Source organism: Pinus tabuliformis, chromosome 2_2 (assembly GCF_031772625.1).
Source record: "Pinus tabuliformis cultivar Carrire ecotype Pingquan chromosome 2_2, CPIR1, whole genome shotgun sequence".
In the NCBI taxonomy this organism is placed as follows: domain Eukaryota; kingdom Viridiplantae; phylum Streptophyta; class Pinopsida; order Pinales; family Pinaceae; genus Pinus; species Pinus tabuliformis.
This window is the reverse complement of record NC_142300.1, coordinates 144,423,912-144,448,682: the sequence shown is the minus strand read 5'-3', so window position 1 is coordinate 144,448,682 and position 24,771 is coordinate 144,423,912. Positions and strand designations below refer to the sequence as shown.

The following is a 24,771-nucleotide window of genomic DNA, read 5'->3' as shown; positions in this document are numbered from 1 at the left end:
CCACATGTAGAGCAATTGAAAAATAGAGAGTGAGAAGTACGAGTACTCTTGGGCTTTAATCTAAATGAGTAATTTTGAGTGAAAATATTGGGTATTGTGTTTTACATATGTTTATTTTTTTAATTAAATGTGACAATGAAGGGATAGGTTGTCCCACCTCCCTTATATACTATTTGGAATTTTGCATGAAATCAAGTCAAAGTAGTTAAGGTGTATAGGGATGGGTATGGGTATAGATGTAAGTGAACCAATTTCAAACTTATATGTAAAAAGGGTGTATGCATACTAGTCAATTCAATTAAGTTTTATAAATTATGGAGAGAGAAAAATAATAGAAATTTTTAAATAAGTTTTATCACATCAAATATTATGGGTTAGTTAATACTATGGATTTATAATCACCAATGGTAAACTCATGATCAACAAAATCAAGGTGATTTTAATTAATATAAATTTCTTGTTTTAATTTTTTTGGGATAAACAACTACCCTTTTGAAGTTTATTAACAATGTATTTTAGAATATACCTAGCTTGTCTCCTTAAAGCAGGACAAACATAAGTAAATGGTATTAATTGATGGAAAAGTATCCCATGAACCCCTCCTTCAAGTACATGCTTTAATGTCTAATGTTATAAGGCCAAATCATTTTCCCCTCAGTCTTATCCAAAATTTAGGAAAATGGGTAAAAATTGGGGGACCGTGTGACAGGGTTTGTGGCTCCCATTGATGCAACACTTCATGCAACTCATTTAATCTCAATCTCTTCACATTCTCTAAGTACAAGGAAATGTCGATGTTTTGATCTCTTCTCAGATCTGGAAATCCTGCTATTGATTGTTCCAATTGCTACAATAAATTTTTTAAGGTTAATGGAATATGGATTATAATCACATGTGGGATTAACTCCAGGCATGTTAAATTTACAGTATCATATCGATCTCCTACTCTGAACATGTTAATTCCCTGCCACTTTTTGTTTTTTGGCCTTCAAAGGTACTCTAAGTAGTTTCGATTGAGAACGATCAACATCTCTAGGCATATCTTTGTGGTGGCGAATATAACTTTTTGGTTTGTTGCTTCATCATTTTTTGAGTGGACTTTGGCAGCAGTGATTCCCTCTAGACTCGTCTAGGTTTCAGGTTCGTTCGGGTGTGCCCATTTCAATTAGTATTTGTTGATTGTATTTTCATCTCTAAGTTTATATTTTTATGTTGGATCTCCTCAAATTTGGTTTTCTTTATCCATCTATCTAGTACTCCCTTCTGTTGGCTCATATTTTGTGTCTTTGAATTCAACAAAGCCTCTTCCATTTCTGGAGTTAGATTTATACTTTGGTGTCTTTGTTATCTTTACCCCTTCGTCAATGGCATTAGTTTGTCTCACTCCTACTTGGGCCCAAATGTCACAATATTAGGATTTCTTTAAGCGTGCTCGATCTCCTTTAGTGAATTATGGTTGTTTCCTCTCTGCCTGAACCATGTTGTCTACTATAAGGTCGCTCTTGTCCTCCTTTGAGAAAATTGTTCCCTAGCACCTTTCTCCTATATCCCTCCTATTGTTCTCTAGCACCTATTACGCATCATGCGAGAAGGAAAAGGTGTCTCTCGTGCCATCAATCTGAGGATGTGGGAAAAAAGAGATAAAACTCCTCAAACTATGGATAACCTAAATTGTATAAATTGTTCCAAGAAAATTGAATCTCTACAACTGGAAACAATGGAAATTAACTGGAAGTTGCATAAGCAAATGCCAATGTCTATCAACCTCCTTGAAGAAATAAAATCCTTGAAAGGAAAATTAGCTTGATAGAAGGCCACAATCGATGCTTCCCAACAACAAAAAGAAGGTTTAAAGGTGCAACACCCAGTCGATGATAATCAAACTACCAACAACAATGCTTCCAATCAGCGTGTGGGCATACTACTGCCTGATCCCAACTAGCTTCCCAAAGATGACCCCCCATCAATTCTTTGAAATATTCCCTCTATAAATGTGTTTTGATTCTCGATCAGTTTTGAAAATTTTATGCATGTAGCTCATTAGTAATAGTCGGATTACAATATAGCTAATTTGTAATTCTAGAAAGATCCTCTCTATAGGACCCACTACTAGATGAATTATTGTTACTACTTCTCAAGTAATTGTTGCATTAGAGCACATATTTTAATATAAAATATTCTCGTTTTTGTTAAAAAAAATGTATTCTATAATATAAAATGTTCCTTATCACTAGATCTACATCCACATTTTACACTACTTACTAACCGAATCAAAAGAAGACATGCCTATATAGATCTTATAGCCATATACCCATTTAAATATATGAATGCATACAACTCCATACATAAACTTGCAATTGTGTGCTCAAATATGCAATGCTTAAAGCATCTATTTTCTTCATTACTCAAATCCTCCAAATACACTTACTAAGTACTTATTAATTCATATATCCTATCACTGTATGACTAAGAAAATGATTTTTGAAGCATCTACCTTTACTTCAAATACAATAAGCTAAATGAAACACTTCGTACTTAAAAAAATTTCTTCATTAGCTATAGTAATGTGTTGTCACCAATGTTCCAAATTGGTTCTTGTAATCTATTTCCTGTTGCTTTCCACCATTGAGACAACTCGGGAAAAATATATCATGCAACAATGTTGACATATCCTCTCTATTGATGGAATTGTGACATATTTTTTCTATTGATGGAATTCTGACATATGCTCTCTGTTGATGGAATTATGACTTATTATCTCTATTGATATATATTAATATTAGACCACTATAGTGAGAAAGGATAAGGATACTAAGATTTGATTCACCATCTAGGAAATGACTAGGTTAGTCTCACTAGATAGTCCAAGCCTAAGGTTTTATACTAAATTTTAAAAATAAGAGATGTAAATGTCATTATAAGATAGGAACAAAAAACACAAATAAGTTCGTAGCACCAATATTTATCTTGGAAACTCTTACTTGAGAAATGAACACCCAAACAAATACATAGTATTTCTTTGGCAGAGGTGGACAAATACCAAGTGAATTAAAAACATTATATAATGGTGTTCTTCAAACATTTTAATAGGTTTCATCACTTCAAATACCATGGTTTTACCAATACCATAGGGCCCTATACCACCAATTGAAATCTTGTTGTTGACATATCAAAATTTTCTCATAGGGTAAGTCAAGATTAACCCATCAATAACTACCAAACCCTTAGAACTTGGAATCTTTATCCTTTTGAGAAATGAGTGATCAGACGACACCCTTCTTCCTTATTATTATCTAATATAATATTCACAATTTCTCTAGTTAGTGATGTTCCTAAGCTAGACCAAACCAAAATGGGAAGGTAATAAAAAAAACATGGTGCATGCAAACCAAATGACAACTACATGCAATCTACGGCATAACATTTCATTAACATCACAACTAAAAAATCATATAATGCATAGTGGGTATGTAGAAAGTCAACACTAACATCCCATTCCATCCTTTAAACACATGTCTAATGAGCACAAATTTATATACACTCTCGAGACACAAATTTATATACAATTTACATGGATATGCACATTATAATTGTGTTTATGTAAATTTGTTGAGAATGTGTATTAAACTTTTAATGCATTTAAATTGTTGTGTGATATTAAGAATAATATTGAATGTGACTCTTCATGATGACATCACTAGTGCCTCAATAGGCATTTAGGAAAGTGAAGGTGGACAATGCGCAACTCATTAAGGGCATGTCTGTGTGGATTGTAGTGTTTGCCATCCATCACAAAGAGGAATTATGGGGATAATATGCCAATGAATTCAACCCATAGTGATTTGTTTACAATTCATGTAAGCTTGAGATTGATTTCTTATCTTTCTCCTTCATACTTCAAGTGATGATCATGATTTCCAATTGTGAAAATAAATTATATTATTGTTGAATTATGTGATTTACGCTGAAAAATTATATTATTGTTTATATCTATATATATATATATATATATATATATATATATATATATATATATATATATATATATATATATATATATAGGGAAATTAAAAATTTATAAGAAAAACAATTAGTTTTTAAGGATATAATCCATTACAAATTTGTTTTGAAGTATAAATAAGTTATATTTAAATTTATTTTCAAAAGTCATAAAATTATTTAACTTAAATTTTCTTAGGTTAAAAATATAGATAAATTATATTTATATTTATTTTCAAAATCATAAGTCCACGGGTCTTGGATAGACGGTAATATGCTACAATGTTAATGAACTCCTTAATGTAAAGTCACCGGTTCAATTCCCAACTTAATCATAGTAATATATTGGACACTATGAAGATGTAATCCTGCCAAACTTTAAAAAAAATCATAATTTTTTTTTAATTATAATAATAATTTTTATTTCTCGAACTAGAAAAAAAATGATAAGATAAGAAAAATTTATTTAAATATAAATATAAAAATACATTTATTATTAAAACTATATATGCACATAAACTTTTAATGCGTTATGCATTTTATTTCAAGTAATTTTTTTTAAATATTGAAACATCATTTGTCACCATAATACACCATTTACATATTATTAGATATTTTATTTTAACATTTTATTTTTTTGTTTTTATACAAGGAGCTCGATAAATGTGGCGCATGAATTATGAAATGGAGTAATCTAACAAGGCAGAGAAATTGCCCGGTTTCCGTCACCGCCTGGAAAAACGTCTAGCTCCGGCCAGCAGCAATTCCTCTGCCCTCAGCCACCTTTCACAAGATCCGCCACCCTCTGCCATCGTTCCACCCTCCTTGATGGAATAGTCTAACAAGGCGGAGGAATTGCCCGGTTTTCGTCACCGCCCGGAAAAACGTCCAGCTCCGACCACCGGCAATTCCTCCACCCTCAGCCACCTTTCGCGAGCTCCGCCACCGTTCCACCCACCACCGTAAAACATTAATTCATCTTACAGAATTCTGAGCGCGGGTATGGCAGCTCAAATTTGCCCCAAACCAATTCCCATTTCGCTCATTTGCATTCGAATTTTCCCCGCGGGTTCTGCAGCTCCCCTAACCAATTTGACTCACCAGCTCTCGCGCTCTGCAGCTCACCACCCAGGCGACAGACAGGCAACAAACCAAGGCGGACATTACCAGCCAGACAGGCTGGTTCATTTTTCCACTTTGCAATTCCTCTGCCTTGTTAGACAACTCCATTCAGTTAGCGACACCCAATTCCCAATTTGCCGAGAATTTTGGGTTTTGACACAGCAAATTTCAGTCGATTATATATAGTGCCACCATTAAAGTTGCATATTGACCTTTAGAGCTTTTTGGAATAGCGGTGACATCTCGAATTGATTCATAGTGAGATCAATTGACCAATCATGTCGGATCCTAAGTACGCTTATCCATACCCAGCCCAAGGTACGTTTGGCGTTTCTAAAACTCAAATTTCTTTGAAATTCATAGTATTTTGAAGTCTGAATTGCCTTTTAATGGATTCGATGAGGAGATCATGTTTAATATGTTGTTGTAGGTTACCCTCAGGGTTATTACCAGCAACCCCACCCGTCGTTGCCCTACCGGTGTACTTTTAGGCGCCTCCGAGGAGGAATGCAGGGTTTCTAGAGGGATGGTATGTTGTTTTTTCCAGAGCTTTTGGTTGTTGTTTTTGTTGATGTTTTGGTATTATGTAAGGGTTTGATAGGAATTCTGAAGTTTTTTATATGAATTGTAAGGGTTTTTTATTTGAATTAGGGTTTAATACGAATTATTGTCAGGTATTGTTAGGGTTTTGATATGAGGTTTTATTGTGCAGCTTGGCTGCTCTCTGTTGTTGTTGTCTTCTAGATGAGTGTTGTTGCGATCCGTCTATTATCTTCATGAATTAATCGGTCATTGAAACCTCTCCATGTGTACATATTTAAAAATAATCCCGCTGGTGTTGACAAAAATTGATTACTAGGAAAATCATGGTGTTGTATATTAACATATATGGATTTAGTCCATCCTGCTTCACTGAACATTTCATGGAATTCAATATAGGTTTCATGGTCTGTTATATTTCTTCTGATTATTTTCCATCTTTACACTTCATATAGATTTTTTTGGAACTTTGGCATTTATACAGATAAATTAAGTGTTGTTTATGCATTCATTTTTAACGAGGCAAGAGTTCAAAGCTTCTAAACCTGACAGCATATGTAAAGAAGAGACTTATAAAATACTACATCCTTCAAGCAATGAATTATGAACTGGAGAATAGCTAAAGGCCAATAAATCGTCCAACTAGCAGCATCCATATCAATTTAAGGACTGGATACAACATGGACCGAGAATTTTGAGTTGGTACGAGCTTTTTTGCATTAATCCTAAGAAGATTTCCCTTACCACCATCATGTGCCATGCACAGAGTTTGAATATATTTTCAAATTCAATTTATAGTTCAAACATTATTACCATGTCGTATCAAATTTGATTCCCTCAAGTTACAGACTTCTCATCAAGGAAAAAACAACAATTTGAAAAACAATTTAAATTTTATAGAGACTAATTCAAATTGCAGTTCAGAATCCTCTCTCTTTCCATCTTCAGTGGAAGTTTGACACCGAGAGACACAAAATGTTACCCACTTTCCAGCATACATTGACAATCACTAGACCAAACAAGTTTTGTAAAAATTACGCAAGTAAAATTGATTCTGCTCCTTAACCTTGCATTGATTGTCAATCCCACTACCTTAGATCAACTTGCCACTTGCCATCAAAGTTAAGTGGGCAGTTAATGGTAAATCAACAAGGGATACAATCCATTGTTGCATAGGGACGGATTCATGGAAGTCTTACCCGAATAAGTGCCAGGCTGACAGCATACCTTAACAATCATTAAAGCACACAACTTTTGCAAGAATCACACATCAGCTAAATTGATTTTGTTCCATCAGCTTGTGTCTGCTGCCAATCCCACTACCTCATATCAACTTCCAATCAAAGTTCAATTAGGTGCTAAATGGTAAACCAACAACAGATAGGAGCCATTTGTTGCATAGGGACAGAATCATGGATTGTAATCGAACATAATTGTTTGCTCTTCACTAAAATTACAAGTTTCAAAACCATTGGTCATAATAGAACACATAGTATGCACAATATCCTATGGTCCACCAAGTTTCCAGGGCAGCAGAGTGTGTGAGTGGAAGTCAAACAAGATGGGTAAATGATGGAATTCATCCTCATTCATCTTCAAGGCTTACAACAGGAAATTGTGGATTCAGAACTTATCAGTTGTGGCTAACATTTTGCTTCAGAATTCATGGTTCTGTCAATTCCAACTCCAAACATCAAATCTATTGCACTTTGACACTGATCAATCTATGGCTCACCTTGAGTCTCAACAGCTGTTGTGGCCTCCTCATCCTACATTAACTTCCCCATCAGTTGGAAACTTTTAATCATTGTTACAGGGGGCATTGAATAGTTTCTTAATGGCCGTAGAACTTTGCTTAAGGCAGAAAATCAGAGCTCTTATTTTAAACCCTATTTGCACAGTATAACTTGCTAATAATTTATCCTCTTTGGTAGAAAACAATGATCTTACAGTGATATGGAATTTCCCTAATCTGAGGGGAAATATTAGGAGAGTGGATAATACATGAGTTTTTCAATATGAAAATTTAGTAATGCTCGTAGCACTAAAGCCTTGACAATGTTCGTTACACTAAAACCTCAGCAACAATCATTGCCCCAACTTTTTTCTATGCAAGCCTCTTGGTGCCAGAATTCCTACCATTATGCCAAGCATCTTAGAAATCAGTTTAGTAATCCACAACTTGTGCTCATTATGCCAACTCACAACCAAGAGGGATCACATAGAAGACACATTAACCATGAAAGTGGGCTTGGGTTCTCGCCATGAAGACCAAATGTAATTAACTATTTACTATTAGTAGCATTATTTTATGAAATATAATAGCAGCAAGAGATCTCCAAAGTCAAAAGAATAAATAGATACAATATTGAGTTGGTCCAATGAATTCACTTCTATTGTTTCATTCTTAATAAAGGACTCTGATCCAAATGCAATGGTCCATAAGTCAAACAAGACTAGATTTGTATTTTTTTGCAACTGGCATGGAAATACATACTCTAAAATCTTTTCTCTCTAAACAAAGTGCACCAAGGTCAAGAGGACGCAATTTTCAGATTTTTTTCATACTCTATAATACCTTTCAACCATGGCCTAAAGAACCTGTGTTTTATGTTAATATGACTTCAAGGACTGTACTTAGTTATAGCAGAAAATTGAGAGAAGGGTTACAAATTGTTGCACTAGGTGGTTGTTTATAGGAGAAAGGCTTAGGTTTTTTAAATCGATATTGGAAACAGTACCTGTTTACCAGCATTCATTAGCTTACATTCATGTGGAGATGTTGGAAAAGATTAGAATGACCTGCTTCCATTTCTCAAGGAGAGCTAAAAAGGAAAGAGATAGCATTGCCTTAGTATAGTGGAAAAGAATAGCTAAACCCAAGGGTGCTGGTGGGTGGGGTTTGTAAGATAACAAGCAATTGGCAAGGCACTAGCAGTGAAAACTTAGCAGAGGCTTATTTCTGAGGGGTGGCTGTGGTAGGTTGTTATACAACATAAATATCTGGATCTGGAATGAACGAGATTACCAGTAAGGTATATTTCTAATGTTTCTCCAGTTTTGAAAGCACTTGTTTTAACTTCTATCATTTCCCTTGGTGGGTAAATTAGCTGGCCTAGAGAAGAGGGGATGGCAAAAGAGTTAGATTGTGAACAGACCCTTGGGTGGGTTGTGGAAAACATCAAACTCGACAACAGATGGTTCAAAATATACTTCAAGAGCAAAGCTTTACTCTTCAATGATGATAATGCAGAGCTATTAACCACTAATATTTTGGAGAAAGGCTGGAAGAAAACTGAGCATGTAAATCTGGTGGCACCAGATGCAGTTTCATGGAAGCTATACACTCACCAGCTGATTTTATCCTTTGTTAGACTGGGGGATAGATATGATTCCTTTAAATGGTCTAAAAATATTGCTACAAATTATTTCACTGCCAGACCAGGTATAGAGAAATGTTTGGTGATGAAATTGGTGAGAAATGTTTAGTCGTGAAAGCCCATTTGGAAGGTCAGATGAAAACACATGTTTACATGTGGCTTGCTTTAGCCAACAAAGTGTTTCTGGGAGGTACTGCAGAAATGAGCATGGCAAGGTCATAGCCTCTTTTCACTTTGCAAGTGTAATAGAGATACTATTTATCTCCTACTCATACATTGTGCATATATAAGGAGGTGTGGAGATACTGTGGCGGGAAAATATTTTAATCAAATGTATGAACTGGTTCACTAACAAAGCTTTGAAGAAGTTTAAAATGGTTCCCCTGTTTGTCCCCTGGGACATTTCGATTGCCAGGAACATTTTCTATTTCAAGGTCAGGAAGCTTCCCCTTCTCAGGTAAAGCACCAAATCATGTATGTTTATGATGGCATCAAGCGTACTCCTTTGGTTAAAGTTCCTAGGAAGCTTGGCACTGGAAGTGGACAAAGCTTCTCCATGGGTTTTTTCAAAGGACATACCAGGGTAATCATGCATCTCATGGAGCTGGAGATGTAATTTGCTTTAGTGATTCTTGGAAAGAAATATTACTAGCTTGCAGGGCCCTGATTCAAAACTGGTTACAAATGGCATTTCTAGGCATTTTGGTAATATGCAATCTGGTTCTTAGACCCCACTGTTAGCAGGCTAAACTTCTGGTCAGCACTTTCATGGTCTGCACTGCTGCTCACATCTATAGGGAGTTGAAAACAGAAGCAGAAGACTTACCAAGGAAAGCTTTGGACCAGAATGATAGTGTTTGGGAAATGTCTGAATTAGAAGGAGAAGGTGCACAACCTCCTTGCATTAAAGCCATATCTGACTAGTTTATCTCGCAGCGCTAGGTGGACTATCCAGAATAGACTTTATGCATTTCTAGGAAGTTCTTCAGTTCTATTTTTGAACTTTTGAAGCTCAGCTTGAGCTCGCCTCTGAATTTGATTTGAGACTGTTATGTATACACCATATGGACAGATCTGTGGATACTTGGGGCTTAGTTTCTGAATATATTTTGTGGTCTTTTCAAGCATCTAAACCATTTTAATGGTTTCCCTTTGTAGCCGCTAATAGAGAGTGGGTTATACTGAGGGATGTACCCAAGTCAGAATATAAACTTTTTTCCTCCTGAATATAAATTACAATTTTTTCTTTAGATTAATAATTAAAAAAAAAAATAAGTACACACACATAATAGAGAGAGTATATTAATTAGGGTAAATGATATTGACATATTATCCAATGGATTTGTCACCAATATAGATCATACTGAACCATAAACTACATATACTCAACTATACATATTACAGACCATAGTCAATTATAAAATCATGCATTTAGAAAAGAATATAACACATCATAAGTTGAGAATATCATCATCCATATGACCACAGCGAACCATAAAAACGATAGAGTAAACAATAGAGATCATATAATAATCAACTGGTCTAGTTCTTCGTGTGCCAGGGTTGGGTAGGAATTTGTTTTCCATAGAACAAATTGAAATTGCAAATCACCACGTTATACAATTCAAAGATGGCAAATGTCATGTGTAAAATAAGAATAATGATATCCTTTCCCTAAAAGATCTATAAAAAAACCCATGGAAAGTTTGTGTAAAACTCTAATTCTGCAAATGAATCTCAGATATCTCGTAAACTAAAGATATGTCATGAATGTATTGGAAATTTGGGTTATGACTTATGAGGTCTCAAAAGTTGAGTGGATTATGTTGGTTTACCTGTTTTTACTTCAAACAACTTCTTCTGTGAAGCATGTGTCTATGGTAAAAAAACATAAATAGAAACTTGACAAAATTCAAGCACATAGAACTAATATGAGTCTGGTTTATTCAGCATTTTTATAGAAGCAGCATAGATCCATCTTAAATACGGATCTAACATGAGCCCAGAGGAATCCAATTTCTTCACATTCAATTTTTTTTATAAGTTGACATACAACGTTACACATCATACTGGGCTATAGAATGAACCTCTCCTCAATAAAAAACCAACATATATCCATCTCTGCTCAATAAAAAGAACCAACATAAATACATCTTGGCTCAATAAAAATAATCAACATAGATCCATCTTAAATAAGGATCTAACATGAGCTGAGAGGATCCATCTTAAATCAGGATCTAACATAAGCCGAGAGGAATCTAATTTCTTCACGTGCATTCTAGGGCTGTAGAATAAACTTTTCACATCGAGCTATAGAATGAACTTTTTGGCTAAAAAAATAAAAACATTTTTATAGAATAAAAAAAAAATTAAAAAGATGGCTAATTTCTTACTTGTTTGGTTTGAATTGATTTGATTTTCGCATCATAATTTGTAACTTTTGTTGTTATGTAAAGATTAAAAATATGGCTAGTTTCTTACATGTTTGGTTTGAATTGATTTGATTTTCGCATCATAATTTGTAACTTTTGTTGTTATGTTTAAGTATGATTTAGTAAGAATATGATATACAACATACATATTTAAAATCAATTACCAGTTGATTGAACATTCTATGATAACAAAGACTCTCATACTGTTGAAATGCAGCATTACTGTATGATTCACAAAATTCAACACAGTGGATTGAGAATTCTATTGATAAAACATACTCTTCAGGTTGAAATTCAACATAATTGTATCGCATACATAAATCAACACAAAGTTGATTGAGATTTCTATGATAAAACATATTCTTCCAATTGAAATGCAGCCTAACTGTATCACATTCCCACCTGAATAGCGAGAGGATACTACCCTTAATGTGAGCCCCTGTGATAGCTGACATTTAGTAAGGCCCATGTGTGCTGCTTTTGAATTGAAGAAAATGCAAGGACCTAATAATTTACAATTTGCAGCTTATCATCAGTCACAAACAAGCAAAAGCTGACCTTCACCTTCAGGGCCTCAGGAGTACAGAACCAAAAATGAAGCTCACTAGTGATCGGAAAAAGTTGCTTTCAACGACATGGAGATGTCTGACAAAGGCATATTGGTGACAAAAAGGAACCAGATATATACAATATTAACCAATTTTGCACATAAAGCATCACAGATCTAGTTTTCTTTGAAGATCGATTAAAGTGCTTTGTGAGATCTGTGGCAACACTTTTGCAGTGAGTTAATGATGAGCTTCCAGCAATAACCTTGCTGTCATCTTCCATCAGATCCTTCGTAAGATTTGGCCTAACATCCAGAATTCGAACAGGTAACGGTATCTGCAATCAGAGGCATTGAGAAGCTTTTAGTCCAGAGATAATGGAGTATAATTTAGGGATTTCAGTGTCAGACAGAAATTGCAGTTAGTTAACTGTATCTGCAATCAGAGACAATGAGAAGCTTTTAGCCCAGAGATAACGGAGTGGAATTTTGGGATTTATCTCTGGTTAAAGCAAACATTCTGAATTTTAGAAAAGGCCTAGTTTGTATCAGGGAACGCAATGCAGATTAATGCAACATGAATTAATAAAAAAGCCTATTCCTAATCTATACATTTTCATGAAGCTCTTGCTGGGGTTTTAAGATTTTATTTATTTATGGAAAAGGTCAAGACTTGGCAGCACATTGTTTATTTTTATGGAGTCCCACACAGGACCGCTTACTACTATGAATAATGAGAAACAATGTCTTTGCACAAAGTATCATCAAATCACACAGCTCCTGGGCACCCCTAACCACTTGACTGATTGTTATCTACTCAAGTGGTAGAACACCATAAATAATTACACGAGTAAAAAATATGCTTACAAAGTCTAAGATGAATGCCCATCAATATTATTAATTATAACTGCAAAAACAATAAGAGGAAGGCTGATAAAAGAATAATGCCTATGGTGATGAGGAATTTCAGTGAGAATTTGGGTGGTTAATAAGTTTGAAGTTATGTTTGAGCCCTGAGACTGAGCCAGGACAATAATAATCAATTAGGTAAACAAAAAGAAGAACCCCTACAAGGATCTGCAGGGACTTCTGGAAAAACAATAGAAGTATGCCTATCAAGATCTACAGGAACCCTTGTTAATGCTGAAAACATAAGAGGAATGCCCATTGGGATCAACAGACTAGCCTGAGCAAGCACTATTGCAAAACAAAAGAGGAATGAGTATATGAACAGAGTAGGGCTGCTACCACGCTACTTACCACACTACAAGAAAAAAGGACATTGGTGAGGGGCGAAAAATATCACCATAAGCTCATTGGTGACGGTCAAAAAAGTGTTCGTCACCAAAAACTGAACGTCACCAAAAGTGGTGTCGCCAGAAGTATAGGTGTTTTGGTGACATTCAAAATCCGTCACCAATAATGATTTATAATGACGGATAGCCACTATCACCGTTTCATATGAGCAATGGTGACAGACCATAGCCTCAGTCACCAAAAACTGAACGTCACCAAAGGTGGCGTCACCAAAAGTATAGGTGTTTTGGTGACATTCAAAGTCCATCACCAATAATAATTTATAATGACGGATAGTGACCATCACGTTTCATATGAGCAATGGTGACGGACCATAGCCTCAGTCACCAAAAACTGAACGTCACCAAAGGTGGCGTCGCCTAAAGTATAAGTGTTATGGTGACATTCAAGGTCCGTCACGAATATTGATTATAATGACGGATAATGACCATCACCATTTCATATGAACTACAACGATTTCTTGTGATGGATATTTCACTATTGGTGCATATATATGGTGACGTTTTTTTACTGTCACCAAACGCCGCATTGTCAAAAGTATAGGTGTTGTGGTTACATTCAAGGTTCGTCACGAATAATGACTATAATGACGGACAGTGACCGTCATCATTTCATATCAACAACAACGATTTATGGTTACGGACCTTTCATGGTCATCACTATTGATGCGTATATATTGTGTCATTCGTTGATTGTCACCATTTCATATTTTAGTGAGGGTCGAAAAATGTCACCATAAGCTCATTCGTGATGAGCAAAAGAGCATTCGTCACCAAAAACTAATCGTCATCATTCCATATGGATATCAGGGCACGATGGAATCGAACCACCAACCAACTGCTTGTAAAGCAGATGCTCTTCCATTGAGCTAGCACCCTTTAAATAATTATACCTTGAAACTTCATAAATTGTAAATTCAACAACTTTCAATAAATTAAAGTCTCGAAAATATTTTATTAAACAAGCAAAGCAGCATCGAAGCTGCAAGTCCCTACTTAATGGTTATGGAACTTATGAAATGTGGGTGGAGGAAAAAATAATTACATATAAGAAAATCAATATGTTAAGTTGAATACTCAATTAGAAGTGAAACTTTGAAGACATTTATAACCTATAAATGACCTATAACTAGCAAATGCACCAAATATTGCAAAAGAAATGTCATAAGTGGATAGCATATGGAAGAAGAGCATTGATGAAGACAGATGCAATATGTTATAGGTTGAGTGAAATAAAAATCTCAATGTTGTTGTTGTTGGGTGTTTAGATATTTGAATGATATCTAAACTTCTATGCAAATGTAACATGGATCTCCAAAAATCATGAACGACATAGATATATATATATATATTCCCCCTTCACATAAACTAACATGCAATTTAAAATTTCACAAGTCCGCACTCAAACACAACAACAACCAACAAATAAAAAAAATTGATGTGGACAGAAAGCAATAGCTTCACCTTCATTCTTAAGCTACTTCTGTTTATTTGAATTTGACTTGTGACATTCTTTATCTAACAAGGAATCAAAATCATCACTAGTATTAAATTCATCCAACACGGGCTTTGGAGATCCCACTGACATCTGCATTTTTGTCGCCATCCCTGAAAACCATGGAGATCCATGTCAATAGTAGAATAAGATGTGTGCCTATTGCTCAAGAACGCATTCCTTATTAACCATTGTTACCTAACAGAAACCAAAGAGAACACAATATCAATGCACACAAAATCCCCTACAAAAATATAATCATAACTTAACTAAGATGTCTAAAAGATGTCTTTAATTAATAAACTTTGTATTTGAAAATTATGTTTCTTTAGATTTAAAAAAGACTACGTTGTAGAACACTTCTGTCTATTTATCCAGGCAATTATATAGTAGCATATGTCACGCGGTATCAATCTACAACGCCTAAAGTAAAAAGACATTTTCTCAAGAAAATAGATTTAGAAAAGAGCTTTGAAAACTATATGTTTGTCATCAAAGCTTTAATTAGTTTAACAACAAACTAGTTGGAGTTTGAAAATCAAAAATATCTCATAGGAAAGGAACAGGACAATGGCCAAAGTCGTTATTCATACAAATAAATCTAGAGTCACTATTGCCATTGCAGATAACTGAAATTTGGGCAGTGGTCTAACAACTAGAGCTTATTTGCAAGGAAGACTCGTCAATACCATCATTTTTTTCCAGGGTTTTTTGTGTCTCTAGATCCAGATCAGATAGCTTTCTATTCTCAAGTTCTACCTTTCAAGTACTTATTTTTGGCTCACCCTTTAAAACACAATTCTACCATTCCATTTGATTTTGTTTTGCCAAGAGAATTGGCAGAAACCTTCCCATCCTTTATTTTACATCAATCAATAACCATCCATCAGTGATATAAAGAATAATAAATACACAACAAAGGCCAAAGATGCGCTAGTTGTATACCTATGTTCTATGACTCATCTGACCTTACTGGTGCAAAGAGCTCACCCTGAAAAAATAACGTCCACATGGAATTTACAAAACTTTTTTAAATCAATTAAAATACGAACATCATTTTAATCAATAAAATCTTTGACTTAAAATAAAAGTGGCATAGAATTGAATGTTATATCAACCATGTCAAGTAACTAACGTCGGGTGAGAAATACAAGCCATGCATATTGGATTAGTGAAATAATTGATCTGATGAAGCTCAAAATCAAACAGATGACTTACAACTAAGGAACGCAAATAAATGACTTACAATTAAGACATGAGGTTGCCCTTTCAACCATGTCGTTAAATGACTCTTCTTTATGCCACAGAACATTAAACTTTTTCTGATACCAGGTGGAAGTGGTATTGTAACATTAACCACTGATAGAGTCTGTGTCCACGACTACTTCTCAAGATCCACTCCATTACCATCATTTGGGGCTAGATAAGATTCGTGCAAAAACCATCAACATGAAAATGAAATCTACATCCTTGTAAAAAAATGGGAGGAAAAAAAATCCACAAATTGAAACAGATTGTAGGATAACTCATTCCTGCAACATGATTATCTTGTCATGAACAATAAAAAAAGAAATCAGGAGAAATGTAATTTTTGCCACATTTTGACAATCATTTCCTTTTGCATATTCTATGAGCAATTGATGAAAAAAGTCAACTAAAACTTGTCAACAAGGATTATAGTAAAACATAAAAGAACTGCTCCAACACATATATAATCCTAAACATAAGTATCTATACATATAAGTATTTATTGAGATCATTGTATTTTGTGAAAATAAGGAAGTCAAATCTTTGAATTAACACAATTTATGGTACCACTGCCTTACGAAGTCCATTCATTCGAGTATTTACGAAGTCCATTCAAAAATTTCTTCAAGGTTCAAAGTTCAAGCAATTAACATGTAGCCTAAAAAAGCTCAGATTTGAAAAAGAGATAACCCAAAAATGTAGAGTATATATCTCACATTTATATATCCTAATTTCTAGACATTGAAATGACACTTTATAGCATACTATTGTGAATTCAGCCTAAAATGCTATAAAAAAGTATTGATGGTTATTTTTGTTAAAAATGGAAACTAGGGCCAAATTCCACTTTGAACGGCGCCTTTGGGGCTAGATAATTGTTTCATTGAATTCCTCTTTTTGAGAGGACCAAAATTGATCTAAATATCATCAAATTTGGATAAGTAGAAGTGGAATTTCGAATTTATGTTTCTCTCATGTAAATTATTTACGTCGGCCTCAACTATATGTCAGCTTAAGAAGATCAAAAGTCACATCCCCTCAACTCCACTAAATTGTATATATAGAGGAGCATTCCCTCTCATTTGGGACACATCAATCAAAAGAAAAAGATATCTTTGTGGCAGCGAAGATCAGTCCTTTGTGGTGGAACGAATGGCAGACTTTCATTCAAGAGTTATCAAGATCCAATGTGAGAATAAGAGATAGACCGGATCAGCTGGTCTGGGCATATGCTGACTCAGGATCCTACTCCCCGAAAGCAGGTTACAATTTCCTAATGTCGAAAAAAGGATGGGAGGACCCAGGTTGGTGGGCGAAACCTTTGTGGAAATTAAAATGTCCTAAAAAAGCCAGACTGTTCTTTTGGTGTGTGCTAAAACAAAAGATACCAACCTGGGATGTTCTACAAGCAAGATTCAAACAAGGGCCTGGAAGATGCCCTCTTTGTAAAGCTGACTCGGAGACCATTTTTCATCTTTTCATGGGATGCCCCTTCTCTAAAAGGGTGTGGGAGGAGGTTAACAAATTACTGAAGAAACATCTTAGTTGGGATGGGGGATCCATAATGTCTGCTTGGGAGCAGTGGTGGAACCATTCTTCAGGAGAGAACTTGAGGAATCTCCCTCCTATTATCTGTTGGGGAGTATGGTTAGCCAGAAACAGAAGCCTTTTCAATGACAGTACACTTTCAGCAGAAGCTATAGCTATTCAAAGCTCAGCTATTTTTTCCAGTATCCCTGATCCAGAGGACTCAAAGAAAAAGCCACAGAGCAGGGAGGAACAAATAAGAGCAGGCATCCCGTGGGCCTATTTTGATGGGGCCTCACAGAACAACTCAGCTGGGGCAGGGATAATTATACATTTAACCGAATCTCACTCCTTAATGGCTTCAGTGGGTATTGGATCCGGATCTAATAATTATGCCGAACTATCAGCTCTAAAACTTCTCCTCTGTTGGCTTATCCATAGGCACATCTTCGCAATTCAGATTTTTGGAGACTCCTTGAATGTAGTGAAGTGGGTAAATGGTAACAGTAGGTGTCAAAATTACATGTTGAGGCCACTTCTTGAAGAGATATTGACATTAAAACAGTCCTTTAATGTTTTTTCAATTGAACACATCTACAGGGACAGAAATGAAGTCGCGGACAAGCTATCTAAAGATGGTCTGCAGCAGGCTGTGGGCATATGGAAAATGACTGAAAAAGTGCAAGATCAGATCCGTGTGTCGGATCTCCCCCCTTATGCATAATCGCTGCTGCTTTTTCCTGTTGTTGTTTATTTTCCTTTTCTGTATATAGTCGCATGTCTTTCCTTTTTGTAATGGACAAGTAATTCTGGACACTATGAACTTATTGCCCAAGGTATGCGGGCGTCACTATTTTGGTGGGCTGTTTTCCTTTCAAGGAGGCCCACGGAACTGTACTGCTGTGGTTTCAAGTCATGGTCTGTATCACAAAGACTGAGGCTTGCGCTTGGTTCCCAAAGGGGAAGCACCCTGTATCTGGTACAGGGGAACTGAAAGGTTTTGAAGATTTTGGCTATTTCAGAGAAGCATGATCCTTCTCTGGCTTTTTTGCTGAGGGAGAAGTCCTCACCGAACTGAATGCTCTTTTGCATCTGCTTGTAACTTTTTATCTTTATATATAAAAAGTTCGCTTTTTTTCTCTGGAAAAAAAAATACTGAACTCATAGACTTGTAATTGAACTCTTACAACCATCAAATTAATTCATGCACTATCAAGAAATATCATCAATGATATATTTCCTTATAAAAAATTATGCCTCATACCTTGAATTCGACCTAGAGTTTAATGCACATTCCAATCATAAGAAGAACTAATCCCAGATAAAATGGGCAACTGAGTTAGAGACTACGCTTTTCCAACTAGCCATAGATTCGACAGCATTATGGTCTTTCTTGTTGCCCAATCACCACCGAGCCAGATTCCAGGGCATAAGGAGGTTTCTCAAGAACAAAAACAATCAGGAATCCAGAAAAAGATCTCCACCCCGGGCTATCAAGGGGAAATGTTGAAGATGCAATTGAACTCATCAACAAAATGCTTGATTGGGATTTTGTGTCTTGGAATGAAATCATTTCAGTGTTTTCCCAGCAAGGCCACAACAAGGAGACTCTGGAACTTTACTTTTAGATGAAGCTCGCAAGTTTAAGGCCGGACCAATTTACATTGACAAGTGGTCTAAATCCATGTGCCAACTTGATGTGTCCCCAGTGTGGTGCACAAGTTCAAGCTAAGGTAATCAAAGTGGGATTCGAATCAAATGCCTTTCCAGAGCTTGCTCTTATTGAAATGTATGTTAAGTGTGATAGAAAGGAGGATGCAATCCAAGTGTTCGATCACATTTGCGTGCCTAATGTTTTCACATGGAATTCTTTGGTTGTTGGATATGCCCGATGCAGTAGGTTAGAGCGTGCAAGGTAATTGTTTGATATGATTCCTGAGAGGGATGTGGTCTCTTGGAGTAAATTGATTGTGATTTACACCCAACATGGGTATAGTGAGGAATCCCTCCAATAGTTTCGTGAAATGCATAGGTCTAGCATGAGGCTGAATTATATTACCTTCAATAGTGACCTCAATGCTTGTTACCTTACACTCCATTCAGCAAGGAAGACATCTACATGGCTTGATAATCATAAGTGAACTTGAATTGGATGTATTTTTCGAGAGTTCCCTTGCAGACATGTATACTAAATGTGTTGGAGTATAGATGATGCACACCTTCTATTTGATAAAATGGTTATGTGAGATGCCATTTCATGGACATCAATCATTACGAATTTGGCACCTTAGAGAGTGCACACCAATTATTTAATATAATGCCTACAAGGAATGCAGTTTCTTGGAATGCAATGATGGCAACGTATGCCCAAGTTGGGTATGGTGAGAAAACCCTACATATTTTTAGAGAAACGTTTTTGGCAAGAATGAAAATAGATTGGGTCACCTTTGTTAGTGTTTTAAGTTCATGTGCCCATTTAGCGACTTTGAAGTAGGGTAGGCAAGTCAATGTACACACTATCAGAAGTGAACTCAAGTCAAAACAGGAAGCCACCTAACTTGAAGACTACCATGCACATTGAACTGGTGGGCCATGCAATCTGGCGAAAGCTAGCTGCTGCGGGGTTTGAACCTGCAACCTGCCAACGACAACACCCACATATGAGTTTGCAACGAAAGTGGTATTCCTAGTGAGAGATTAGAGTTTGCAAGGGAAGTGTTTGTTAAAATTCCACTAAGAATATGCGTTGAGGTAGTACAAATGGTCTCACTCTCGAGTTTGCTCCCCAAGTTTAACAAAGGGTGGATCAACTGCACAAGTAGCACCAAATGCCTCTATATTCAAACATTCAATTTTATTTCAAGTTGCTCAAAGCTCAAACATAGCTTTGTTCTTATTAAATATCCACTTAAGATGTCATACGATTGTCGCGTCTTATCAATTTACAATTTGGCACATAGCAGTCGCGAAGAATGTTTACGAACATCCAAAATCATTGTAGCCTCTTCCATCTTTTTCAAAGAAAAATTTCACCAAGTTGGTAATATTTCTATTTCGAAAAAAAATGAAGACCCCCTCTTCGGGTCTATAATGTATTTTGTTATTGGAATGGTTCATGGCTATTGTCAAAGCGTTGCAATATTTGTCAGATTGGTAAAAATCTATGCAAAATAAATGTTTTATTGCATTAATTGCGTAGATATGGACTTGAATTCCATCTGCGTCAGTGTAACTCCTTCCTAGTTCTGGTGCAAACAAACATATTATTAGAGTGGCACTTGAATTCTGGCACTCATATCAAAGTGGTGGTTCCCTGATATTTTATATTGTGAATGGGTGACTGAAATATAGGACTCTTGACCTGCATGCAAAAATATTTCATTTCAAGGATTTGGTGATATACCCAATGTCTATATTGTAGACTAGGATGTATACGCAGTAGCTATCGGGATTCGACAATGAAGCACTAGTCATGTCTTCATGACCCAAATGCAAGAAGTTTGAACCCCACATGTCCAAAATGTCATTTTTGGTATTTGGATAGATATGTAGTATGTATATGTAGTACGCTGAGTAAATATATATATATATATATATATATATATATATATATATATATATATATATATATATATATATATATACATATACTCGGTGGTTGTGGACATACAATGAAGTACTAATCAAGAACACTATGAAAGATAGGCTACTACAGTGTCTAAGCAATTATTCAACCTCTTGTCTTGTCGAGAACCAAGAAAAAAAAAAGTATGAACAAATAAATTGAATGCATATATATTTTGAGCCATAATTGTCCTACTTTTGGGTTGATTTGATACGGACCATTGTAGACTTTGCAATCGAATGGAGTAGTGAAGTTGAATGGGGAAGTTTAGAGTAGGTAATGAGCATAGGATGAACGTTGCCATCATATCAAAGGCAAAATCTTCCCATCGCAGGCTTCAAACCCAGGTGGATATACAAAACATACATGGGTATTTGCTTTTTATTCTAGGAAGTATATATTGTCTTAGCATGCCTTAAAATGATGTGGTAACTTTCAAGACAAATAAGTATTAGCCTTTGCTATCTTTTTATTCTGGCCTTTTTGGGTTCATGGCTGCCTCTGGTCTTCTCGATTAGAGTGTTTTCTAACATAGCACAGGGCACAAGGAAATGCAGTGAAAGTTGTGGGAATGCCTCAATTCCATATCCTTTCTATATCAATTCAAGGCATTGTCAGCTGGATCGATTCAAATTGCAATTCTATAACAATACTGTGAGGATTTAAGTGAACAACCTTTACTATAAGTTTCTCATCGCATGGGATCATCATCAATCCTCTCTAATCTTCCTATCCTAAAAACCTCAAGGGCTTCAGTGTCAAAAGGCATGAAGAATTATGCAATTTCTGCCAGCAACTTTCTCCAATTATCTGACTACAAGAGCACTCCAGATTGTCTGTTGAAGTGCAATATTCCTTATATGCAGAGCCGCAATGAGCAGTGCATGTTTGATAGGACATTTTGCTATCCCTTTCTGAATGAGACAATATGGCACCATGGAGATGATGACTTTTCTCACTTCTCCTAGTTGCAGTGCCAGAGCTTCATTAGTTGGATACTCACACCCATATTGACCCGTTTGGATGCAAAGTGTGGGCTAAAGTGGGAATTGGGTGTTATGGGCACTTTTTGATGATGTTCACTATGACCCCAATGTGGTCTATCAACATGTCGTAGATGTAACTGACAATGTGAGGTGTGCTTCTAAAGATGGCTATCAAGGAGATGAGTTCTGTCAAGGCACTGGATACGTAAGAGTATGCAAAAAGCATGGTGAGAAGTCATACGATAAGGACTGTCGAAGAAATCACAATGCAACAAAGAGAATAGTCCTTGCGACTGGGCTTGTGGCTTCGCCAACACTTGTGGCAGCAAGTCTTATTGCACTTGCTTTACACAAACAACATAGATAATCTAATTTTTGAATTAGACAGTCCAGTGAGGAAGCCAACTTGCAAACCTTTTACCTATGCACTCTGAAGAATTCAAACTTGATCTATTCCCTTATAAGATGTTGGAGAAGGCCACTAAAATCTTTGCTACTACAAAAAAAAAGTGTGGACATAGTGCTTGTGGGACTATATATGCTGGGAGGCTTACTAATGGTCACCTTGTTGCTATAAAAGGGATCCATTTTGGGAGTTCTCATGGAGTAGATCAACTATTAAATGAAATTAATATCTTCTCAACAGTGAAACAAAATAAAACTTAATACAAATTCTTGGTTTTGTTTATTAATTGAATTTGTATCTACTTGAACCGAGGGTTTATATATACTAATGTTGATGAAGTGATGATATAATTGCCTACATTGTTTACCTTGTTGTTAAAGTATGTTAGAATTCTAGAACCAAGTCAGTAAGAAGCAGAGTTCATCTCTGTTCTACCTATGATTATCATATCAGGTTGAGTACTCCCTACTTACTGTTGTTATTCTGCTAGTATCAGATTCTGCAAATCAGTGTTCTAGATATTAGATTATTGCATATAGGGTACAAGAGCTATGTGCCATCATTTGCAGAGCAATGCATTCAAGCAAGATAAAGGGTTGTGAATGAGTTGAAGTCATCCACTCATCGGGTAGTGAACAAATTGGATAAAAGAGAGCAACAGTCAGATTCTCAGTTGGAGCACTCTAATGAAAACCATAATTCCCTAGACTCTATTTATTCTCAAGCATAACTACCAGATCAAATTCAAAGGTTGTACAAGATAAAATGACAAATGTTATAAATCAGTGCAATTCCATTTGTTTGAGCAATCTTATCAGATAATTGGCATTTAATTTAAGTTTCAAGAATAGTAGTTTGATATGCAGAAGACTGTGGACACTAGTATGGTTGATCTTCAAAAGTTCTATGTAAGATTAGGACAAGATATAGGGTAACTTCAAAAATTAACTTCACATACATAAAAGCAAATCACTGAAGTGGCTAGCATTATATCATCTCAATTAGAATATTCAAAATAAAACAGATGACATTGGCAACACAGTGACTTTGTCATTGGGTCAACATAAACTATTACTGGATGACCAAAGTCTTGCTTTGCAAGGCCTTAATACTCATACACAAACTCAAGCTGAAGCCTTTGAATAAAGCAAGTATCAGTACAATAGCTTGTTGATAATGCTTGCCAGCACTAGCTTTAGTTCACTACTTACCAAGAGGAGCTTTAGCCAACTCATAATGGCCTAGCACAGAGCTCCTCTATGGTTTTGTCAACTCTTGAAGAATTTGAGTCAAATAAATCCACTATGGTCATGGCTCAAAACAAGTTATCTTCATTGAAAAATGCCATTCTTCTTGAATCTCGGGCTATTAATACCATCTTCTTCTACTTGATTATGATGTGTGTGCTCTATATGTTGATAAAAACAAAAGAAAACCAATAAGGTCAGATGTGTTATGTACTTTGTAGTTTGCATATCATTTGCCATTGAGTTCATCATAGCCCATTTTAAAGGCAGTGTCTTTCACAACAATGCTGGATTGCCTCAGAGACATTTTATGTAAGAACAACATTTTCATATACTCTTTCTCTCTTGGGAGTTCAATATTTTTGACTCGTATATCGTCAGCAACAATGGAACCCAAAAGACAGCACAAACTTTTTTAATGTGCTAAATATTGAAAGGCACTCTTACTAAATATTTTGCACTTCAATGTTGCCAAGTTAATATACATGTATATTAGGAATATAAAACCCCATGGGATCACCATCGCTGATGCATTAACACTCATTAAATTGACCAATAAACTTCTCTTGGGAGTTCAATATTTTTGACTCGTATCCAACTAATGGAACCCAAAAGACAGCACATCAATTTCTTTGATTACTGGAACCACAAAACAACACAATAATTTTGATTAATTAACAATATATGACAGGTTTAAGATTCCTGTGGGATGGAATATATGGTTGTAGGTTTCCTGGAGAATTTACCAGTGTTCATCCTGAAGATGAATCCAATTGAGGATTCAAAACATCAACCATTCTGGAAGATGAACACTGGTAAATTCTCCAGAAAAACCTACAACCTAACAATGAATGCTTTGCTAATTCATCAAGAGGCATGATATAAACAAAAGGTACAACAT

General features: G+C 35.7%; 1 pseudogene; it reads left to right on the top strand.

Annotated features, from left to right (window-relative positions):
- The first annotated feature begins 19,234 nt into the window (after positions 1–19,234).
- On the top strand, positions 19,235–22,827 carry LOC149191851 (probably inactive receptor-like protein kinase At2g46850; annotated as a pseudogene).
- The last annotated feature ends 1,944 nt before the right edge of the window (positions 22,828–24,771 follow it).